Source organism: Protopterus annectens, chromosome 14.part0 (genome assembly GCF_019279795.1).
Source record: "Protopterus annectens isolate FY-2018-M chromosome 14.part0, PAN1.0, whole genome shotgun sequence".
NCBI classification, from domain to species: domain Eukaryota; kingdom Metazoa; phylum Chordata; order Ceratodontiformes; family Protopteridae; genus Protopterus; species Protopterus annectens.
In genome coordinates, this window is record NC_056748.1 from 263,180,938 (window position 1) to 263,205,400 (window position 24,463).

The following is a 24,463-nucleotide window of genomic DNA, read 5'->3' on the forward strand; positions in this document are numbered from 1 at the left end:
GAAAGTTGACAAAATAGTTTTCGCATTAGCATGAAATTTCTGAAGGGTATGAAGTCTGAAACTCAAATGTATGTCATTATTTTCTGACGTCAGTCTTTAATGATTTGTCACTAACCTGCCAGAAAATCACAATTATATGATAAACAACCAAAAATATGAGGCAAAAATCTTGACATTCTGTAAAAATCTGTACAGTTGAGAGGTATGGTTTATAACATGACACATTTTTTAGATTAAATAATTTAATGATTAAATTTGAGATAGAGATTCACATGTGATTATATACAAATATAAATAAGTTCTTGTATTTGTGAGGTTTAAATTCAGTATTTCATTATAAAGTTACAATTAAAGGATTTTAAGTGTCAGGGTTATTTATAAGGCATAACAAAGGTTTAGACATATTCAAGATATGTTTTTAGGCTTATAGACATAATAGATACACATTATTAGGTTTGCAGTACTGTAAAAATATGTATTCTTGATTACTAAATAGTATATTAAAATGTTTGTTCTGGGAAATGCAATGAAATGAAAGAAATGTTATTTTATATGAATTAAAGAGTCCCAGATGCTTACAAAATGAACATGTTTTTAAAAAATGTGATTCATCCTCCATTGCCTGTGTGACACTGAGCAAGTCACTTAACCAGACAGCACTCCCAGGCTATGTCTGAAACAGGTCCAGGGACATCAGTGTTCAACCCTGGTCAACAAACACTAACAGTAAATAAAATAAATAAAAAAAAAATGACTGCATTTGTTACATGTCCACTGAGCATAAAATTAAGGGTGGTATTCACAGTCATTACGTGAATGTGTAAAAGCAATCTTGGCATGTATGTGCAGCGAAGGCATGATTCATAGAGACCATTTACACTAACAATCAATAGTCATGAATAAACTTAAGCAAATTAACTGGTAATGAGAAATGATGTAAAACCTTGTATGCTAATAAGTCCTTCTCCTGCCCTGTTTGTGATTCACTGTCATATTCTGACTTTTTTTCTGTGAAATGCGCATATTCATAATAAAAGGTAGAATTACACCTTACTATCTAAATTGTAATCAGTGAAGATGCTTTCTCTTACTGCCAACTTTGCTATTTTCCAATATGAGCTGCTTGTCTTGGCCAACCCAAAACCACTTCTGCCCAGCAGCTTTGGCTTGATATGTTCAGAGTGTACAGGGATATCGTAAAAGTCTTAGTGACCATGTACAGTTCAAACAGGGGACCTACAGAGATGCGTGGTATTCCTAGCCTCATGAATACCAAGATATGTATAACCTTCACTGTCCTTCCCACTGGGACCCTCACTCCCATTCAGGTTTTTGTATTTTATTTATGCATTACTTTGCCTTTCTTAATTTTCTTTCTCTTCCATTTCTGTTCATTTTTCTAAAGGTCCAGAATCCATACAAGCAGCCCAACCACATTCCTCCCTGGTCAGGTAGCATTCACCATCTGCCCATCCAGAGATGTCCTCACAAGGTGGGGGTGGTAGCACCAGTCCTGTAGGCAGCCTGGAATGTGGCAGCCTAACATGCCTCACAGACCTTTGGCTTCAGGACTTGGCTGAGGATGTGGTGGAGAAGGTAGGAGAGAGATATCTGCAGCCAGTTTAGGATGCTCTTCAGGATGTTCAGAACTCACTGCCATGGTTAGCAACAACCACCATGCCACCATAGGCCCAACCCCTTAGCATTTGGGTCATCCAATGCAACACCATTAGGTAGTGGAAATGTTTGAGGTCTTGTGGACCAGGTGTCCTCCTAAGCAATACTCATGTTTACCCACCTGAACTTCCCAAATCCACTCTCCTAAACCCTGTAACCTACTTTCTACCAAACTAACCTATTACTTAAAAAAAAACTGACAAACAAGTGGGTTTATCCCCCTTCGAAATATAACTCCTCTCTTCTCTCACCTCCTCCAGCACCTAAAGTTTCTTCTGTTTCCCTTTTTATGTCTCCTGTTTTTCAAATGGTCTCGCATTCTTTATCCACTCTTTTATACAAACCAACAGGGTGTCCAAATAAGGATACCCCTGTAGAAAACACCTCTATGTTTCTTTTATGTTAATGAAAATAGCTTGCCTTAACTACTCCAAATGTATTTGCACATAGCTATATTCCCGAATAATACATGAAAACTTATGTAATTAAATGAGCACTTACATTTTCACATACTTCTTTGCACGCTTCAATATTTTTACACATTGATGAAAGTGGTCATTTAAAAACAACTTTGCATTTACTTACTCAGCTTGAATAACTTGTATCAGTGAATTTGCATATAGTTGGAATAAACTCTACGAAAGTGTAAACTGTGGGGCCATAAATACCACCCTAAGAGCATTCTGATTTTTTTATAAAGGTATGATTCTTACAAATTACATTTGCTGACTGATAAAAAATGGTTTAACTTATAGGTTATATAGCTGCAAAAGACTACATAACTGAAATATGTACAGGGCACTTAACACAGTGCTACATACAAGAGCTACTGGTTATAGTGGTTTGTAAATTTGAGTGCAGCAGACATTGATATCGATTACAAGTAAGTATGTTCTGGGTAACATAGCGGCAAGCTAGATTTTAGTACAATAGTCTTACATAAAGTTAAAAAAGGAAAGAAGGAAGGAAAACTAACAGGTTAACTTGGGTTTCACAAAAAATTAAACATTAGTAAATTTATGGATAAATTTATAAAAGCCATTCATGTAGAGAGTGGTAGTTAGTGTGCATTAGGAATATTTTCAAAAAAATGTAGGTATTTTTTACACACATTATTTTTCCATGTATCTAAATATCCATTAAAAAAGTTTTTTTTTCTGACAAAAGATTATAAAACAGATTTAATACTCATATTTTTCTATACAAGTTCAGTATTATACTATTTTCAAAACGAAAAAAATTGCACCATATAATTTCATTAAAGGAAAGAAAATGCTTTTATTTATTTATTTATTTATTTATTTGCATTTGTTTGCCGGAATAGTCTAGCTGTGCCAGAAGTGCCCATTTTCAGTGGAGTACCAGGGAATAAAGACGCGGTGGTGGTGCTGCGGTAGCATTGTCACCTCACAGTAAAGACGCTGTCCGGTTCGATTCTCAGCTAGAGCGTCTTCTGCGTGGAGACATGCGTGAATGGGCGTACCTTTGTTGAAGGTTGTGCGTCAGGGCTGGTAACTTGGCACGTAAAAATCAACTACCAATCATTAGCGGACCAGAGTTCCGCTGTGGCGACCCCTAACCGGGAAAAGCCAAAAGACACAAACAAACAAACCAGGGAATAAAGACATTTAGTACATATTACTGGCAGCTTATACAATTGGTGAAAAAAACAGTACATAAGTAATCATTCTCAAATCAAAGATATTATACAAGCAATACAGAGTATATATATATGAAAACATTCCATATGAGTAGTTTTCAGCTAGCAAAATTTATATAGGACACCATGCACTGGGTGCAAAGCAAATATAAGAATTAATTAGAGACTAGGTACTTAAACTTTTCACACGTTTAACAGGTGTAATAGCTGAGTGATAGGCTATATAAGTCCTGTTACAGAAATCAGTAAAGTCGGTGGATATTGTTGCAGATATAAGTGATGGTATGATATTAAGGTAGGCTGTAAGAGTACCTGAATGTCTCGCCTGGTTCAATGGTAGGTCTATAAGGGTTAGGAAGAGAAGGAACTAGACAGGAGGGATCAATGGCAGGACAATGAAGGTTAGTAGAAGAGGTAAGTGGACAGGATGGAGAGGTGGAAGAAGTAAAAAGACAGGTGGATGTGAAAGGAGGATGCCAAAGTAGTAGACTGGGGGTGAGAATAGTTGTGATGGTTGAAGTTAGATTTTAGGAGATGCAGTGTTAGCACATGTGCACAGCCAAGATGAGGAGAGGTGTTGTTTCAGAGATGTCTTGAAGAGCGTTACTAAGCAAGTGGATCTAAGTGTTGGGGGGAGGGAGTTCCAAAGTTTTGTAATGGCAAAGGAGTAAAGCATCTGGCCAGCCAAAAATTTGGGTTTTTCAACATTTACGAGCAGTTGGTTGTTGGATCAGCATGGTCTGTTAGGATGGTATAAAGTAAGTACAGAAGATATAGCAGGGCACATGGATGGATTATGAATGAGTTTGTGAGCTGTAGTTATTTGGATAAAAGTGAAATAGTTGGGAAGTTCAAGCCATTTTAGGTTGCATAATGATAAGCAGTGGTGAGATGAGTAGGTGGCATTAGTTACAAACTTAGCAATTTTGTTGCAGCATGAGACTAATCTGGACTTTAGAGAGGACTGAATGTTGGTGAGGAGGGGGGCACCATATAAAAGCGAGGGTAATAGAAAAGAAGAAGGAAGGGAAAGTTGGGCTGATACACTTAGTAAATGTTTGTGTTGGTAGAGAGTACCAAGCTTTTGATGTGTCTTTTTGACATTGGACTGGATGTGCAGGTCGAATGTGAGGTTTTAACCTATGATGACACCTAGGAGTTTTGTGCGAGGTAAATAGTCGATGGTGGTACCATTTAGGGATTGGATAGTGACATTTTCTTTTTTAAGGGTGTGGATTTTTGGGGGGCAAAGATTACTAGTTTGGTTTTGTTGGGGTTCAGGGCAAGATGATTATTAGACATCCAAATTTCAGTGAAGGTGAGGGCATTTTGGGGGAGTTGTTGCAGTCCTGAGGAGTTGTTTGCAGTGCAGATGTTAGTGGAGTCATCTGCGTACTGGATGAATGAGCCTTGAGAGAGTGCGGTGTGGAAGTTATTGATAAATATGCTAAACAGAAGTGGGCCTAAAATGGAGCCTTGAGGAACACCAGTGGTGGTCTTTAGGAAAGAAGGGTAAGAGTTCTGCCATTTAGTTGATTGTTGCCTGTTAGTGAGGTAATTAGTGAACCAGTTTAGAATTTGAGGTGAGGTACCCATGTTAGAGAATTTTGTTAGAGGGAGAGAGTGGGATATAGTATTGAAAGCTTTAGAAAAATCAAGAAATAGTGAATATATGATTTTACAAGTGTTACGGGCTCGGTTGTCAGTGTCCATGAAGGATATGAAGGCAGTGGTGGTACTGTGTCCTGGCCTAAATCTGTGTTGGGTGGGGGACAGGATGTGATTGTGAGTGAGATGGTGAAGAAGTTGAGAATTAATACATTTTTCCAGAATCTTAGAGATGGGTGACAGTATAGCAATGGGGCGGAAGTTGGTGGTGTCTATGTTGGGCCCCCCTTGTGCAGCAGGAGGATATAAGCTTTTTTCCAGATTATGGTCATATAGGATTTGTGGAAAGATCTGTTGAGAAGTACGCTGATAGGGTAAGCGATTGAGTTGGCTGAGATTTGCAGGTTTTTGTGGGTATATTGTCAGGGGCATTTGTGCATAGTTTGAGTTTTAGAAGCAATTTTGTGACAGTCGAGGTGGGTATAGGTGACAGAGTAAAGCTGGGAATAGGGGTGTACTGGTGTTAGCTGTGGAGAGGTCTGTGGTGGACAAGTTGGTCTTGGGAAAGGTAGCAGTTAGATTGGCTATAGTATCTATGAAATAGGAGTGGAAGGTTGCAGCAATTTCAATGTGTGTTTTATTTGGGTCTGGGCAAGGATTATTACTACAGCCTGGGTTTAATAAAGAGTTGAGAGCACTCCAGAATTTCTTTGGGTTTTGCTTGTGTTGATTTTGTCATGTAAGGTAGTGCTCTTTTTTGTTTTGTAGTACTAGGCACTTAACCTGGTTTCAGAGCCATTTGTATTGGGTGAAGTCAGATTGGTTTTTGTTTTTTGCCAGATTTTCCATGATTTAGTCCTGCATTTCATGAGATCCTTATAGGATATTGTTAGCCAACTGGCATGGTTGGTCTTTACTCTCTTTTGTCTAAGGGGAGCGAGATTGTTTAGTATGCTGAGGAAGGTTGAGATGAAGAACTCAATTGCCTCATCAAGAGGAAGTGACTTTAGTGTATCTCAGTTGATGCTGAGCAACCTTTGGTTAAAGCTAGATGGACAGAACTGAGATTCATCTCTGGTGACCCTGTACTGATGTTTAATTGTTGTGGTACATTCACTTGAATAAAGGGTGGTAAGTGGTCACTTATACTATAGGAGAGTGTACCAGCGGATGTCATCTTATTTGGGTTGGACACTAAAAACCAGTCTAGGATTGAGCAATTAGTATTAATTTTATTAGGCCTGGTTATGGTGTTAACTAGCTGGGTGAACTTGTATAGATTGATATTGCAGTTAGAGTGGTGTGGGGATATGTCTAGCCAGTTGATATTTACGTCTCCCAGTATGATAGTCTCATTTTTTATGTTAGTAGATGCCCAGGTAAGGATTTTCTCAAGAACTGAGATGCTATTGCCTGTGGGGAATGTAAACGACTATCACACAGAGGTTTTTGCAATTATTCATTTTAAGGAAAGAAACTAGAAGTTCGGCTGTGGAGAACTGTGGGATGGGTTTTGTATATGGGACAATAGTGAAGGAAATGGGGTATATTAGAGAGATGCCTCCACCTTTGTTTCAGGGTCTGTTGGCCCTAAGACAGGCAAAATCTGGGGGAAGGAATTCTGTGTCTTTAATATAGGCTTTTAGCCATGTTTCAGTTGTGGCAATAATATTGGGTTTGTTGTGGGCTATCCATGCATATAAGTCAGGTATTTTATTTCTGCTGCTTTGTAGGTTAATTGTAGTGAAGTTTATTGATTTATGGGAGTTGGGGGGTTGCAGAGGAGAGGAGATGGTACACAGGTTGGGATGTATGTCTCCACATAGCAATAGGTTTGTTACAGGATATGGCAGAGTAGTGTATTCTACTTTCTGTTTTACTTTGATTGGATAATTTAGCAAGAAAATATTATTGTGATGGTGGGGGAGGATTTTTATTCTGATACATAATAATATGCTTGTGTTGTAAAGGCAGGACGAAATTTGTCAGAAGGAAGTGGTGGTTCAGACTGTATGGGGAGAAAGGATAATGGGCAGTGGGAGGAAGAGGTAGAAGAATGATGTAGGGAGGTTAGATGTAGTAGGATATTGAAAGACAGTGATATGGTAGGAAGAGTAGTGATAGTGGAGATGGACATTGTAGTATGGGATGTGGGTGACTAAAGGAGTGAGAATTAGTGTGCAACAGTGAGATGATGTGGTGGAAAAGAGGTTGTACTGATGGGGTAATGAATAGGTGAGTTAAAATGTTGAGTATGTGTGGGTTTGGTTGGAGGTAAGGCTAATAGTGTAATGTGAGGGTAAGTGAAGAGGTGTGGCTAGTGGTGTAATGAGAGGGGAATTGGAGGGGATAATTGGGTGGTGGGGTAGGGGGAGTAGCTAGAATAAGTATAAATGTAATTTATGTGGGGGTGGGTGGGAATGGGGTAGACCAGGGGAGCGGAATGAGGCCAAGTGCAGAGAAGGCGAATGGAGTGGGTTGAAACCAACTGCAGAGTTGCTATCTGGAAAGAAAACTATCAGTAATGTAAAAAATCTGGAGGGGAAGCAGATAGTCTAAGTATTTAAAGATGGTGCCACAGCTTAGGGGAGGAATAAGTAGACTCTCATGAGGAAGAGGAAGGGAATAGACAGGACTGACAGGGCTGGGAAGCTTACAAAAAGATTATGTTAGGAGACCAAGAGAAGGGGGGGGGGGCAAGAGCCAGGGCTTGGAGAAAGCTGTGCGAAAAAAGGTTTGACAGGGCTAGGAAACTTACAATAGAATTATGTTAGGAGAACAAGAAAAAAAGGGGGGGGGCTATGAACTAGGACTTGGAGAAAGCTGTGAGAAGAGAAAAACAATCAACCAGCTAGCCCAGGTCAGTACCTAAAGGTGTCTGTTTATTTATGTGAACTCAAAAGCAGATTTTATATTTTGATTCATTATGTGCTACAGCTAAACCTAAGGTGGCAGTAACACAATACATTGCAAGCAAATATGGTGCATAACGACTCAAGCAGTCAAGTAAAACAGTTAAAATAGTGCACACAGGTCAATGTAATTTGATTACTTCTGAGGTATAAACTGAAAAGTAATACACAGCCTTCTTTTGTTCCAGATCTGGAATAATGGATATATGTCTCTCTCCAAAAGAGGAAGACATACTATTACAATTTATTATACACACAAATAACAATCTTAAAAACAACTTGGAACAAATGAAAAAAAACAAGACTAAAATGATAAACCAATATCAAATCTAGCACAATAATCAACAGGTTTGAATATTGCATTTTTCTCTTCTTTCCAGCAAGTTTAGCATGGAATAAATATGCTGCATTTGATAATAACAAATAAGAAAGAAAGAAAACATTCATAATAGCACATAATGAAGAATAGAAGTCTGCCCCTATTTTAATTCATAACTAATACATAACTACAGGAAGGTGCTGCAGTGTAAGAAAAATACTTTTGAGCAAATACAGCACAGTTCTACTTCTAAAATGTTCAGGAATAAAGCTCTTCCTATTGCAGGCACTTGGGAACTGAAGAATTAGTCAGCATACCCATTCTTTACAAACACTTTGAAGTAGCAGCTGACATCCATATATGATCAAGCAAGGCTCACTAACTACAGTGACAGCTTTGACACTTCTGGAAAAGTGAGTAGGGGTCATCTTGTCAGTCCCTGCAGTACTACAAATTGGCATCCTTACAAAAGCCTGCAATTTAGCTACTCTCTTCTGTTGAAGCAATATAACAATGGTGAATAACTCAATATAAGCTCTGAAAGAAATATATATGTGAAAAATGCATGCGCTCCTATGCCAGAAAGAGCACAAAATGCATGTGGCTCACACTACTGCTACTCTGTATCAATAGGAAGAAACAAATTAGCATTTATTTGTGCCTAGCATGACTCATATAAAGGGGGACTTGAAATGGGTTATAAACTAATAAACCAAAATTGTGCTAATACTGCAGTTCCAATAATGGCCATTTTGTGGGAAAACTTACTAAAATATAATAAGAAACATTTAGAGTGAATCTGGTGCATTAAAATATCAAAATACAAAGACAAAATGATCAAACATATTCTTGAGTTCAAAAGTAGAGTTTCTGCTAAGTGCTAATGCCAGTTATATGAGAATTACCCAAGACTGTGCAGCCCCTAAACTATTTGGATTCACCGCAGACATTTACTTGAATTGAATCACTGTTACACAGTCAATATATAAAAGGCATTTCTAAATATGGAAGGGCCAGTTTGAAAGATTATCCCCTCAATTTCTAACAGTCTGAAACAGTGCTCTCACCACCATGTCACCCATATTATTAGAATTTATCTGACCACTGTATTTTCCCAAGACTCAGAAAGGTACTAGCAGTTATTCCTCTTCCAAGTCAGCATCCATAGTACATGTAGAATAATTATGCTCCCTCTTTCAACAATATTCAAAAAGTTAGGATTCATCCATCTGGGAAAAAAACACTGGAAGAATGATTTTTTTTTCAATGGTCACAATAGCAGGTCTTCTTTATGTCCTTCTCAAATAAAATCTATACATCACTGTGTTTTTTTACCAACTCCACAAAGGTAGTTGATTCTATTTCCCCTTTAAAGGCTCATAGCAGAAATAAACTTTTATGACTTAAACCAAACTGAGTTAAAATGATTTAACAGCAATTTAGTCAAATATATTTTAGAGTTCTACCGGGCCAGCCAGGTGTTCCTCAGGGCTCACTTATGGGATCCCTTCTCTTTACCTCATTCATTAATACAACCACTTTTTGCCTATCTAACATAAATATTGTATGTGACCATAGCCTACTCATATGTTTCGTAAATTCTAGTAAAGTAGGTAATGGCATATTCCACAAGTTGGAAAAGGTCCTCAGGCAATTCAACCAGGCTGGCTTGAGTATCAGTTTAAAAAAACACACACCTTACTGTTTGGAATATCTAAACAATTTAGCAAGACGTATTCAAATTGGACCATTATAAACCCAATGGACTGACACACCAAGAATGACAAACTATTTTACTTCCTTGACTTTTACTAAACATCCACAGGAAGGCATCAATAAAACCCAATCACTACTAGGCTCTTATCACAGAGTGTCCAGTATATTGATCAAATGCACCAAGGTTGCTCTGGGCAAGATAAAGCTTATACTAAATCCAAATACCTACCCTAAATAAACTATGTAGCTTTATAACTTGTCAGACCAGAAGGAAATATAATTATTTTCCACTTTAGTAAGCTAGATGGCTTCCCATTAACCACATAGCCATACTTTTAACATGTTTCCTTTTTCAGGGTCAGAGGTGCAGGTCATAAGTCCTGCCCAGTGTTACCAAATAATATGATCGATAGATGGAGTTTAAATTCGACTGCTGACACAAACTAATACCAGGTACAGGGTTACACAACATGAATCCTCACCACTAGCACCTATTATGCATTCATAACAGTGGCATTTCTTGGGTAAATATTTAATTTTTGGTTGCTATAGTACTTAACTGTTTTTTGTCATTTATCTATCACAGTTTTGTAGATTGATATAAGGTATGTTTGTGTGTGAATGGTTGCTTGTGTGCCACTTCAGGCTAAAAATTGGCCTTACATGTAAGTCCTAATACTTTATGACTAGCAAAATGTAATATTTTGACCACTTGATCTTTTTCATCAGTTTGAGTACTAATTAAAAGAGGTAATTGGGAATCGTTTTGAATTATGATTATTTAAGTATATAAAAGTAATGCTTAAAATCTGTCCAATTCAGATATCTGAGGTGTACACATTCAACAAAGTGGTTATAACTGCTGGGCAGAGGGCTGTCTGTGAATGAAGGTGACTGATTCTGCTGTTGTTTTTCCCAGTTTGCACAGTCATTAATCTAGATTTGCAGAACTTATTTGCATTTATGTAAAATAAGTTTTACTGTGTTTGTATGAAATAAACTTGAATACATCACTTAGACCATTATTTACTTTTTATCACAGTCATCTGATGTGTATACATTCAATAAAGTGGCTGATGTTTAGAGAGGAGCTCTGTGGATAGTAGTGATACCCGTGCTGTTGCATGATCACAACTAAACAGTTACTGATTTGGCTGAACATGAGTAGTGTTACACAATGTACTTATTTCATTCAAATCTGTGTAAAACAACTATTGATATGACTTATTTGAGTGTGTGTGTGTGTGTGTGTGTGTGTGTGTGTGTGTGTGTGTGTGTGTGTGTGTGTGTGTGAAAAAATGTTAGTGATACATAAGTAACCCTTCTGGATAGCAGCAAAAAAGGCAGCTAACAAGTAATGATCTTTCAAAAATAAGACAAAATATAATGCATAGCATTTAGACCCTAAGAGCTTCTGGGGCCTGGCAACCCTGACACCCCCAGCTATATAAGGAGATCTTGGCATAGGCCAGTGATGGCAAACCTTTTGGGCTCAGTGTGGCAAAAATTCGGAAAATGCATATCTTGACTCTGCTGGTATGTCACCCCCCCCCCCCGAACAAAAGAGAAACAATTCTTTACATATTCATTTATTTAAAAAAATACAGTTTCAGTCATGTGGGCTGTGCTGCTATGCATTAGAAAAGTAAAAGAAAAATCAGTTATTTACAATAGAGAAAACAATATGCTTACTGATAACTGGGCTTAGAACAGTGCACCAAAGCATTACCCTACTTTTAATAGCAATTTTGAATTGAGCTGAAAGAAAATATGGAACGCATTGCATTTGATTTGAGTAACATCAATTAATGACTTTTTTGTTGTTGAGTTTTAATAGATAGGTGCAGGGTCACATATTTCTTGTATTTTTGTTCATTCAGTCTCTTTGGTAACTCGGGTATTGGTGAACACTGGTGTGTCATCCAAAATATCATGGTGTGTCACCTTTGACACACATGTCATAGGTTTGCCATCACTGACATAGGCTTAGTAATAGTAGTAGTAGAGGGTCCCATCTTCAAATTTCTGCCCAAGCAGACACTTAGTCTGAAACCAGCTCTGATCAGAAGTGTGCAAAGATGGTTGGTATAGGTAATGTAGAGGCTGGAAACATTGGTATCATTATTTCTTTAACTGTACTCATAATCAGACCTCAGAGGTTTGCACAGAAGGTTACTATAGCTCATATAAAGGCAGTGCACTGTCTAGGAAATCATGATGGAACAAATTACTGGGTAACCATTTGAAATGCTGGGACCCACTACAGCATATCCCGAAATTTGAAGCTGAAAGAACGGACTTACATATGCGAAGTCTGAGATGCCATTTCTCAGAATATTCCCTTTCCTCTGAGGTATGGTGATCTCAGAGTTGGTGTATACAAGTTCAGAGGTGTGGGTGGCTGCAGGGGGCTTGCCCCCCCCCACCCCTACAAAAAGATGTTTTAAGGAAAAGAGCAATTTTCAAGATTCATTCTTCTCCTGTGTTTTCTGTCTTTTTTTATAGCTTTTTGGCACTTGGAATTTTGAGTGCGGACATTTTGATACAGAGTCTATTACTGTGATCATTATGTTCTCACTTTCCTTTAAATGACACAGCAGATATTTAAACATGTGGCTATCTTTCGGAGATATAAATAAGGAAATGATGTGTGTGTGTATATATATATATATAGATAAATAGATATACATGTATGTATATATATATATATATATATATATATATATATATATGTTGGCATCAAGTTGAAATATCTAACCTTTGGCATTTTGTTCATTCATTCATTTTATCCCAGTCTGACGTCACTGGTTTACACAGAAGATGGTTGTCTTTTGGGGGATAGGGGTGAGGAGGCATGCTGTGTATATTTATGAAAGCAATAACATGAAATTTTTGATTGTGACCATTGATTCCTTCACTTTCATCCATGTATAACACAAAAGGGTTGCATGCAAAGAAGGGGATTACTGGTTTGGGAGAGAGATAAATTGGGGTTGGGGGTTGGCATGTTTACCTTAAAAAACAAGATACAGAATTTGATTCTCACAATGAATAACTGGCTAAGCTTAAAATGGTCCAAAAGGACAGTTAGCCTAGTACTAATCTATAAATCTATAAAAGAAAGTCCTGTTTCTGGGCATGATTATATCATTGAAAGCATTTGTCTTCTCAGTTAATTGGGAATAACTAATTTTGTCAGCTTTAAATATTAAGCCTTGGATATTCTTTGAAAGAAAATAACACTGAATTTATTTCCTTAGTCAACATTTTTGTTCATGTCATCATCAAGACTGGAGAAAGTCCTAAAATGCAACTCAAAATTTCTAAAACCCATGACTACTGGGGGACAGTTACCATGTGCTGAAAAGATGGGAGAAAAATCTGAAAAGTAAGACAGGGTGTGGAAACACACACAAAAAAGAGTAAAACCATCATTTCGATAATGTGAGGAACACTAGGGGAGACAAGCAACAATAATCTCCTTACTATGTATTATTATGAATTTCTCTTTTACCTATAATGTTTGTATGAAATTTATTTCCTTTCTGTAGTTCCATGCTTTATACACACATATATATATATATATATATATATATATATATATATATATATATATATAACATACATACACATTTCTAAATATACTGAACATGAAAAGAGGACGAGGGGTGAGTATGTACAGCAGACCTATGAAGTACTGAATGACTAGTGACATGTTTGATCAGCATTAGCTCACCCATCTATATCTCTTCTGGATGGATCTACCACTGATTATGTATGACTGAGTGGGTCACTTAATCAGACTGATACTCTCTGCTCACAACCAAAAGATGTATTTGTGCTTATTGAACCATATATAACTGCAAGCAATACAAAGTAAAATAAAATAAAAGTCTTGATCTACATTTCTGCAAGTTGATGGATTATTCTGCTATGACACAGACTATGAAATATCTTTTCCATAATCAAGAAAAATAAGAAAAGTAACACAAAATGACAGTCTATTAGCCAGTTTGTCATTCATAGTCTTTTAGTGACAAGAAAATAGTCATAAAGCTTTTCCAAGCATGGCATGACATTGATGTATGCCTGTGATACACTTGGTATGGATATGTTGACTGATTTTGTGTAGGTTTATTCCTTTCACAGACTTCCGTATACACAACACAAGTCTAATAATAAACCCAATAATCAGTAATTACTGATTCCACATATTTCACATCCTTTACAAAGGAGAATGACAAAGGCCATTTTCTAATTACACAGTATCAGGCCCTTATCTAAAGATTATACAAACAGCAATAAAAAGAACCTCTGTATTTTAATATAAACCAAAGCTTTACACTGCCAAGTGCAGATGATAAATTATTTCTAATTTATTCTAATACAATTTAGATAGCTTAAGCAACAATTCCAGAAGACAGTAACAGATTTTTCTGCCACTTGATGTTTTTTGTTAGTATTGAAAATGCTAATTGTATAGGTCTTCAAGGCATGAATTTCACATCATGAATCAGTGAGTCACCAAAAATATTACATAAGAATGAAACAATTATGTCAGTCTGAGATGACTATGAGCAAAAAATGTGTTATATTTTACTGAGAAACCATAGTCTCCTAGTTAAATATAACACTTATGCATGATAAAGCAGTGGTAGGGAGCAGAAGCACAACAGAAACACTATTTTTATATTATTTCTTTAATCACTGCTCCCTTCAGAATGAAACAAAGTGATCAGATCCACTGATATGCATACAAAACTAAAAAAATGATATGATCAACAAATTAAAATATAACATGATCCAATTTAAAATTATTTATTACTTATTAATAGGTCTATAGTAGTACATTGTATTTGTGTTAAGGGAAAAAACTGTTTGCACTTATTCTTAATATCAATACATTTTACTTATATCTGTTCACTGAAAAAAAATCTGCAGCTGTCAGCTCTTTCTTCTAAAATACTGTTCACTGTGGAATATCACACACACATACAATTAAGCTCTAATCTTTTAGACTTATAAATACCTATAATACATGCATTCTTTTACATGCCCATCAACAACTGGCACCTCAAACAATTCAGTGCAATGAATAGCTGCTGGTTTAGGTATTTCTTTATCTTAAAGTAATCAGCTTTATATGGTTAATCAGGTTTTCTGTGTTGTTCATTTACAGTATGTCACATGAAATTGCTACAAATATCATATAATGACAGAATTATCAGTCAGTGAATGGTAGCTCCCAGAATGCTATTTTTCTGATCCCAGCTCCCTGAAATTAAAGCCCACAGGATGATAAGTATACAAAGAGGAGAAAGGGAAGAGTCATCTAACTGTTCATTTTTGAACAAGAGCTAAAATGAGATAATAAGTCAGTTATGAGCATTGGAAACAAAAGGCCTTGTCCAAATTTAGAAGCACAATACTAAAGAAGTGCTTGCTTCAAATATGACTCAAACCTAGACCACCCAGACTACAATTCTAGCTGCCTCACTATGAGGTTATTGAAGCAATTGAGATCTGTCCATGGTGCTGGAATATCACATCTCCCTCACACAGATATGATGCGCACAGACAGAGAATAAAAACAGAGGAAGTGCATCAGTATATATCACCTCAATCAACGTGCTAAATCACATTTAGATTAAATTGCTAGTGTTGATGAACTTCTATTCTGACTTGTCTGTATTTATATGCATCATCTCTGGTACAGGATTGCAGTGATGTGAGCCATTTTCCTGTTCTATCAGGAGTTTCTATTTCCCTTAAGGATGTGGTGCAAATGAGCTTGAGTTTTTTTATAGGAAAGGAGGATGAAGAGCAAAGCCTCCACATAGGGATGGAGGTGGTGGGGGTTCCTCTCTGAAAAATGCATTAATGGAGCTGTGACTCATGGTTTCAATGAGTGTGCCTGCAGTTTGACAAGTTTATCTCACCTAACTTGCTGCTGGGGTGATTATATTTTAATTACTCAAAGTGGATCTGATAATGATTACAATTAGAAAAAAAAAGTTTGGATTAAAAATTAAATTTTATTAATAATTTAAAAGGCATTGCAGCATTCTGGAATTCAAACTTCCATAATATACTCAATTAAATATTACCACCAAATAAATGATTAACAGTTGAACACTCCTCTATAAAGTGATAATATTAATTCCTATACAATTATAAGAAAACTTGCTGGTTGATTTCTGTGTTGAAACCCATGGATGTTAAGTTGGATATTTAAGATCATATAGCTTACTTTGTGCAATAACTATTGCTTAAATTTTCTCTTAAATGGGGTGAATCTTTCAACCAAAACACAAACCATAATGGATCAACAGTATGTTCACACTCTTTAAAATGTCTTCATGCCATAGTAATTTACATTAGCCTATTACTTATATTACCCCCATCTTCCAATATTCTTGTTTTAACAAGACATCTATTTGTACCCTATATAATTTCAGACAGGAGAAAAGAGACTGTGGTTTCTCAGTTAAAAACAAATATATATATATATATATATATATATATATATATATATATATATATATATATATACACTGCAGTTTTTAGGTGCAAGTTGTTGTTACTGTCTCCTGCTCTGCTTTCTCCTCTCATATGATACTTGTTTTCTCCCTATTATTCAAGTAATGTGTTGTTGGACAATAAACTCAAATCCATTTATAATGTACCTTCCCCTGCTGTATATAACTGCAGGCTCCACAGTGTCCATAACTAAAATTCTCTTTAAAAAAACATTTTCCATTATTAGAAGAAGATTGAAAAGCCATTTTTTTTACCTGAGCATGTCCAGTCTTTTGTTCTATGCCTTCGGTGTACCTTAACGTTCTGCATCCTTGGTTAGTGGTGGTGGTGGTCTGCTGGATGTTAGCTTTGTTACCTGTTTGGGAGTTTAAAATGGGTTAGTAGAACCTCAGTCATCATCATGTAGTACAGCACTGCTCCAAACACACTGATTAACAACTGCAACACAGAGGGCATTTAAGTGATATGCATATTGGCATAGTATCAGAGCTGCTAAATATCTGGCAGAACCAAAGAAATATATCTAATGAAATTAAAAACTATATTTGCTGTTTGGAAGTGCAGAAATGTAATTATCAGTCTAAATAAGAGTCAGGTGCACCTTCCTGGAATTATAATATGCTCATATGTGCAAACACACACATACACACACACACACACACACACACACACACACACACACACACACACACACACACACACACACACACACACACACACACAAGCACACACACATACACGGGTCTATATTATATTATCGAAATTCCAAAACATCGAACACCATAAGCTCAAACTTGGAATCTCGAAATATGATATAATCGAAAGCTCAGAACAGTGAATTTTTTCCCTGGGAAAAAATTTGCTGTTCCGAGAAACACACACACACAACACAAGCACACCAAAAAAAACAGCAATCCACACACATACTCTTCAAATCCTACATCTAACCCTACACTAAACTGTACATACACTACTATCGATCCACTTAACTTAACCCAAACCCTAACCCTAAAGTCCGTCACTATCGCACACTCACCTGACCCGCGCCCTAACCCTAACATACCTACCCCGTCCTAACCCTAAAGTCTGTCACTATGGCACACTCACCTCACCCACACCCTAACCTGAACTCACCTAACCCATGCCCTAACCCTAACGTCTGCACAGTAGCACACTTACCTGAACCCGACCCGTAACTTTCCACCACAGCACTGAAAATAGTGAAGCCACAGAAACAGCCAACCAAATTCTTTCCCAAGGAAAAAATTTGGTGTTCTGCAGCTTTGTTATTTTCAGCGTTCACTGTTTTGGGTTCGATATTAGAATATTCGATGTTTTCAAACTTCGATGTTCTAATATAGACCCCAGACACACATATAAATGCATGTATGTATGTATATGTATATATGGATTCACTTCAGAAGCTCAAAATACTGAAATCTTGAATTTCAGTATCTCGAGCCCAAGAAGTCGAATCCACAAAACGACAAAAAGTAAAAATCGCGAAATTCAAAACCTCGAATACCAGAAGTTTTGAATTTCTCGGTTTTACTACACACACAAACACACACAATCACTGTACTAAATGAAAGCAGGGGGGCAAGCCCCCTGCACCTCCCACACCCTCCCTACTTAAATATTCTCACTCCGATGTCACACTACATACAAACACACACAAAACACCACCACACAAGCTACTTTCTCTTTGCACACACACACATCACAGCAACAAAACACACCGACACACACCACAGCCCCTACCCAAACCCCTTAACACACACACACTTACCTGAATACATGGCCATAGTGAAACTTTAGAAGCGTGAAATTCAAAACCTCCAGTATTCGAGATTTTGAATTTAGTGCTTCTAAACTTTCGCTATTATGCGGATTCGGTTTCTTGGGCTCAAAATACTGAAATTTGACATTTCAGTATTTCGAGCTTCTGAAAGGAACCCATGTATACATACATATATATATATATATATACACACATACATGTAGATACAAAAACGCACACACAAACACACATATAAATATATATATATATATATATATATATATATATATATATATATATATATATATATACATACAAATATACCCATACATGTAGATACACACACACACACACACACACACACACACACACACACACAAACATACAGATAGATAGATAGATACATAGATAGATTGAAATAGATATATACATATAAAATACATTCATGTAGATACACACACACACACATATTATGTCATTTTTAACATAAGCATCTATACAAGTGAGTGTGATAGTCAAAAGACACAAAACTATCTACAGAACTCCAGCTAACTATGCCGGCATATGTTGCACATGCAATGCCTTATTCTCACTGGCACAGATGGCAATACCTCACATTGTCACAAGACCAGTCAACGTTCTAACACAGACCCCACACACAAATCTTGGTTTCAATGTATGTACATTTGTTAAACTGCTAAGCACTGAAAGTTTTTCATTAGAAGTACAATTCTTTGAAAGGTAAATTCATTGAATGCCTTCACACTGAAAAGACTGGAAATGAAGCCATCTATATAGTTACGTGCAAGTTCAGATTATACAAATGGGCTGAAAAACACCTCAAGCAAAAACACTCCCCTTACACACTACTACCACCTACTGCACCTGTTTATAATAAAACAGAATTCTATCACATGCACCTTCAATGAAATGTACATTTAATCAAATATCGCTGCACTTACCAGAATCAACAAATCGTACAGTCAATGCATATGTTTTTGTGTGAGTGTGTGTGTGTGTGTGTGTGTGTGTGTGTGTGTGTGTGTGTGTGTGTATACATCCTTTTTATATATATATATATATATATATATATATATATATATATATATATATATATATATATATATATATATATATATATATATATATGTATGTATATAGATGCATACGTATATCTATCTATATATATGCATACGTATATCTATATCTATATATATATATATATATATATATATATATATATATATATATATATATATAAAATATACAGACACACATACACACACACACACACATATATATATATAACCATCCCTCATGGGGCTCTGACCCCCACAAATTAAATATCTTACCTCCATGGTTACACAACCACAAAGAAATAGGATAACTACTGAAATTATTGGTTAGGCCAGACATTGTTTTGTTTAAAATCTGATAATGTAGGATTTGAGAATTTGTGCATTTGACATTATGCTATATATATATATATATATATATATATATATATATATATATATATATATGGGTGCCATGTGTTTTGGTACAGCACACACTTATCATGTGTCACGGTTTACGTTATTTCATCGATGCTTGTGATCACTGTTGAACTTTTTCAATGTATTTGCTGTCAATGAAAGTTCATCTGCAATTTAAGGAAATACATACACACACACACACACACACACACACACACACACACACACACACACACACACACACATATATGTATGCACATATACATATGTATATGTTTAATCCTCACTGCCTGCCAACTATCAGACTTCCTGTGAGGCTATCACCCCAGGAGACTCCTGGATTTTCTACTTAGTTCTGAATAGACCTCATGGAGGTTAAATTATGTTTACAGTGTCTTTGTGTTCTGCATTAAGCCTCCTGGCATAATGTTGGGCTCTAGATGCTAAATCTAGTAAAACATGATGGACAATCTGATAGCTTGTGGACACATACATGTAACCAGTGGTATTTTCTGCAAACAAATCCAAATCCTGCCCCTCTTCTATGATTTCTTAGGTTGTACTGCAAACCATATTTATTCAGCAATATCATAAACAACCTCTACTGCTCTCTTTTTGTTTTTGGAGTAACATTAAAAATGAAGGAGTGTGTTTTCCTTCATTAACGTAGAAACAAAATATGAAGTTTAAAGTACAAATCATAGGTGCATCTCTGTTCTTTTTTAGTTCTTAATAGAGATTACTACTCACTTAACAGCATGCATGTTATTTTCTTGCAAAACTATGATGCTATATGCACTATAGTTTTCTTGAAGTCTGTAAAATTATCTCTATAAGAAACACACAGCATGATGATGTGTCTGCCAATCAGTCGGCAGTACAGTACTGGTATGAATTTCTGTTCAGACACTTCTGAATGCCAGTACAGAAATGATTTTGATACTGCTTTTGTGGTCAGAATTGCAGCACTGAAGTGCTTTTGTGTGTGGTCTAAGTTGTAGCAAATAGCTTTTATCTAGGAATGGCATGGGGTACTAGATGGAACAGCTACAGCTTTGCTGATTATGCTTATCCTTTTGGCTACAAAATCTCAGAAACTGTTATTAACATCTCAGTCACTTTCTACTTTTCTCTAGACCCATACAATTTGTTTTGTGTTTTTGCCCTGATGAGTCACCTCCATTTAAGAGGAAATAGTGCCTGTTCTCAATCAATCAAAGCACACAGAATTCATGCTTCATAACATATGCTTTATCCTATAGAGTGTTATGTTCACTTCTTGGTGTTACAGTATGCATCTTACTCACTGACTAACAGTCTCATCATGTCATTATTTTTAAGCTGTGCTCACTATGTAAGCATGCTAATGTAACTTATACTGAGGTTAGAAAGGCATGTAATAGGCTTTACACACAACAATAGTTGATCACTGTACAGTTGTGTATATGCACTAAATGGCATCCATGGTTCACATGTTTGGAGCATATGCCAGCTTATGACCTATAGCATAAATGTTTCTTGGTATTCGGATCTTTAACATGTAAAATAGCACCCAACTACTTCACACAGGCTAATCAGCAAGTACTTCATTCTAAATATTCGTCTGTACAAAACTTGCACTAGCACCTTTAATCTAGGAATTGCCAATAAGACTAGACTATTCGAGGGGCAAATCTGTTAGATGTAGTTTGTAACATTTTCTGAATGATTTTTTACATGCATACATTTATACAACAAAAAAGAAGCTGTACAAATTGGCAAGTGAACAGTTACACATGCGTGTGTGTGTGTGTGTGTGTGTGTGTGTGTGTGTGTGTGTGTGTGTGTGTGTGTGTGCGCTCACGTGCATGCTTGTGTGCGCATGCACGTGTGCTTGTGCGCAGTGCTGGGTCATGGTCAAATGGGACCCTAAACAGGGAAATAGATCAGCCCACCCCATCCTACCCAGCCATTCTGATGTCCAATTGAGGAACTTCCCCCTAATCTTTTTAATAGTCCAGGTAGATGTAAAAGATCTCACAGCACCTGTCATTAAACTGACAGATAGGGCCTCAGTTTAACATTGCATCCAAAGGACAACACACTCAGGAGTCCAGCCACCCCACACCACCCCCAAACTGCACTGCAGTATTAGCAATCCATCTACATGGTGTGGGAGTAGAACCCATAGCTTTCTGCACCTAACACAAGTATACGACCTGTTGTGCTACTAACACTACCTTGAAATTCTATAGCACAAACACTGACTGCCATTTGCTAAACAAAACAGTTGCATGCTGAAAACAGACTTAGCATGAGCAACAGAAAACTTCTCTTCCCTTGAAGTTCACATTCCTTGAAAATGCACTGAAACTCACATTCCTTGGAAATGCGCCCCTGCAGTTCTGAAGATTTGTTTCCATTAAGCAGTGAAACAAAATGTATGACCCATTAAAAGACACTAAAGACTGGGGTGTAGAGGATTAAGGCTGTCGTCTCCTGTAGCCAAGGTACAGATTTTGAGCCTGAACAAGCTAATTAACTAATCTGTCCCCCCAAACTAGGGCATTTAACACACCCACACCTACCACCCCATCCTGCCCTGCACCCACCCTGTGGAAGGAATGCTCATCTTCCACTCTGTATCTAAAAGAAAGCAGTTCTGTGGTCCAACATTCACTTGTAGCAAGTAATCCAATGCATATTTGAGAATGGAGAAATTTCAGTATCAAGGAAAGCAGCAATGCAGCAGGTCATTCTATGGTCCAACATGTATCTTGCATGTTGTTTTGTGATGTACACAGAGAGTGTGTCCTTAGAAAGAATTGTTTATAATTACAAATTAAATGTTGTGGCAGCCCCCATCAGGCCGACCCAAGCATGTTCAACACACACACACACACACACACACACACACACACACACACACACACACACACACACACACACACACACACGCACACACACACACACACACACACACACACACACACAGACACACACGCAGAGACACACGCACGCACACACACACACACACACACACACACACACACACACACACAGACACACACACACACACACACACACACACACACACACACACACACACACACACACACACACACACACACACACACAGACACAGACACACACAGACACACACACACACACACACACACACACACACACACACACACACACACACACACACACACACACACACACACACACACACACACACACACACACACACACACACACACACACACACACACACACACACACACACACACACACACCTGCATTTCATACACAGATAGCCTAATATTCCATTCTCTAACTCTTTCTTTTTCCATGACTGGAAAGCCAGACACTCTGGACTTTGCTCTGGACTGAGTGCCAATTAAGTTAGTAAATCATTGTTCCCCAAGGTCACTACATGCTGCACAATTTAGATAGCCCAATTAAATGTCTAATTTCCCTACTGACACTGCAAAATCTCTGCAGTGGTTGCTATGGCTACATTTAGCTCTTTCAAGTGCATCCATGTAAACAGGAAACACAATAACATTGAAAAAATAGCCTTCATTCTGAATCTCTGTAACTTCTGAAGTAGAGTAACAACTGCACGTTGTACATGGCATTGTTGCCTCCATTTTCACTTTTTCTAGCAGAAGCATAACACTGAATCTCTATAAACTGATTTCTCTGTTCAAAATAGGGTTATTCGCTCTTGATTCCAGTCATGTGGACAACTGATTGATTTCATCAGCTACCTGGTGTAATTAATACATAATTCTCTTGAACACATACTACTAGGGAAAGTAATTTTTTCATGAATCTTTCAAGTTTTAACTTGGCTATTTTCTGGTCTCTAGTGTATATGTGTGTGTGTGTGTGTGTGTGTGTGTGTGTGTGTGTGTGTGTGTGTGTACATATATATATATATGCAATTGATGAAAAGGGTTGCAAATACACAATTTGACTGCATCTACCAATTCTGTGCACTGCTCAGAATTTTGCAGCAGCCTTCCGCAGTAAATGTCTTTTGTCATTATGGTTAGGAAGGCATAGTGATGTAGTATAGCAATAACAAACAATGTGGGTGTGGTATATTGAAGATTTACCAATAGTTGGTAGGTTTAATCATATGGGTGAAGCTCGCGTGAGTAAACAAAGCCACCCATGGGTAAATCTTCAATATACCACACCACAGAGTCAGTTATTACTATTACACAATGTTATTATTTAAGGAAAAAATGACTTACTTTTTTTAAATAATGTCTTGATATAAAAGCGCCATGGAGTTCTTCCACGTTGTTTCCCTGATTCCACTGCTTTGTTGATGTACACAGCTTTGACATTTGTGATTACCACATTGCTATTGGTTAAAACTAGGTCATAGATGTTATTGCCTCCTGATAGAAAATTAGGCAGCAGGGAATAATTCTTCAGAGTGACAATGTCAATAAAGTTTGAGTCAAAATAAATAAAGGCAGTGTATCTCTTCTAGTTTATGTTTGCATAATTAAAGTCACCCAGGAGGAGGGCAGGATAGTCCATCATTTTAGATGACAATACATGTAAAAATTCTTCATGTTGCTAAATATCTATACCTTTCTTCATGTATGTAACCTAGATTAATTAATTTTAAAGTCACAGGCCAGGATTCAGAAAAATGCCTGGCCATGAGTAGTAAAACTATAGCAAAAGGGGCTTTTAGCATGACTGCAGAAACTAGCAATTAAGAGACATATTAGCTGCAATGAAGAAAGGCCTCATTGTTATCTAATTTTA

The 24,463-nt window shown here is 37.0% G+C and overlaps 1 long non-coding RNA gene across 1 annotated transcript in view; it reads right to left on the bottom strand.

The window, feature by feature from the left end:
• LOC122788786 overlaps positions 1–24,027 on the bottom strand; it is a 191,860-nt gene extending 167,833 nt beyond the window's left edge. The window contains exons 1-2 of the long non-coding RNA XR_006362733.1: positions 23,935–24,027; positions 16,687–16,787 (exon numbers count right to left, since the gene is read on the bottom strand). This is a non-coding gene — a long non-coding RNA (uncharacterized LOC122788786). The remainder of the gene's footprint in view (positions 1–16,686; positions 16,788–23,934) is intronic.
• Positions 24,028–24,463: the final 436 nt, after the last annotated feature.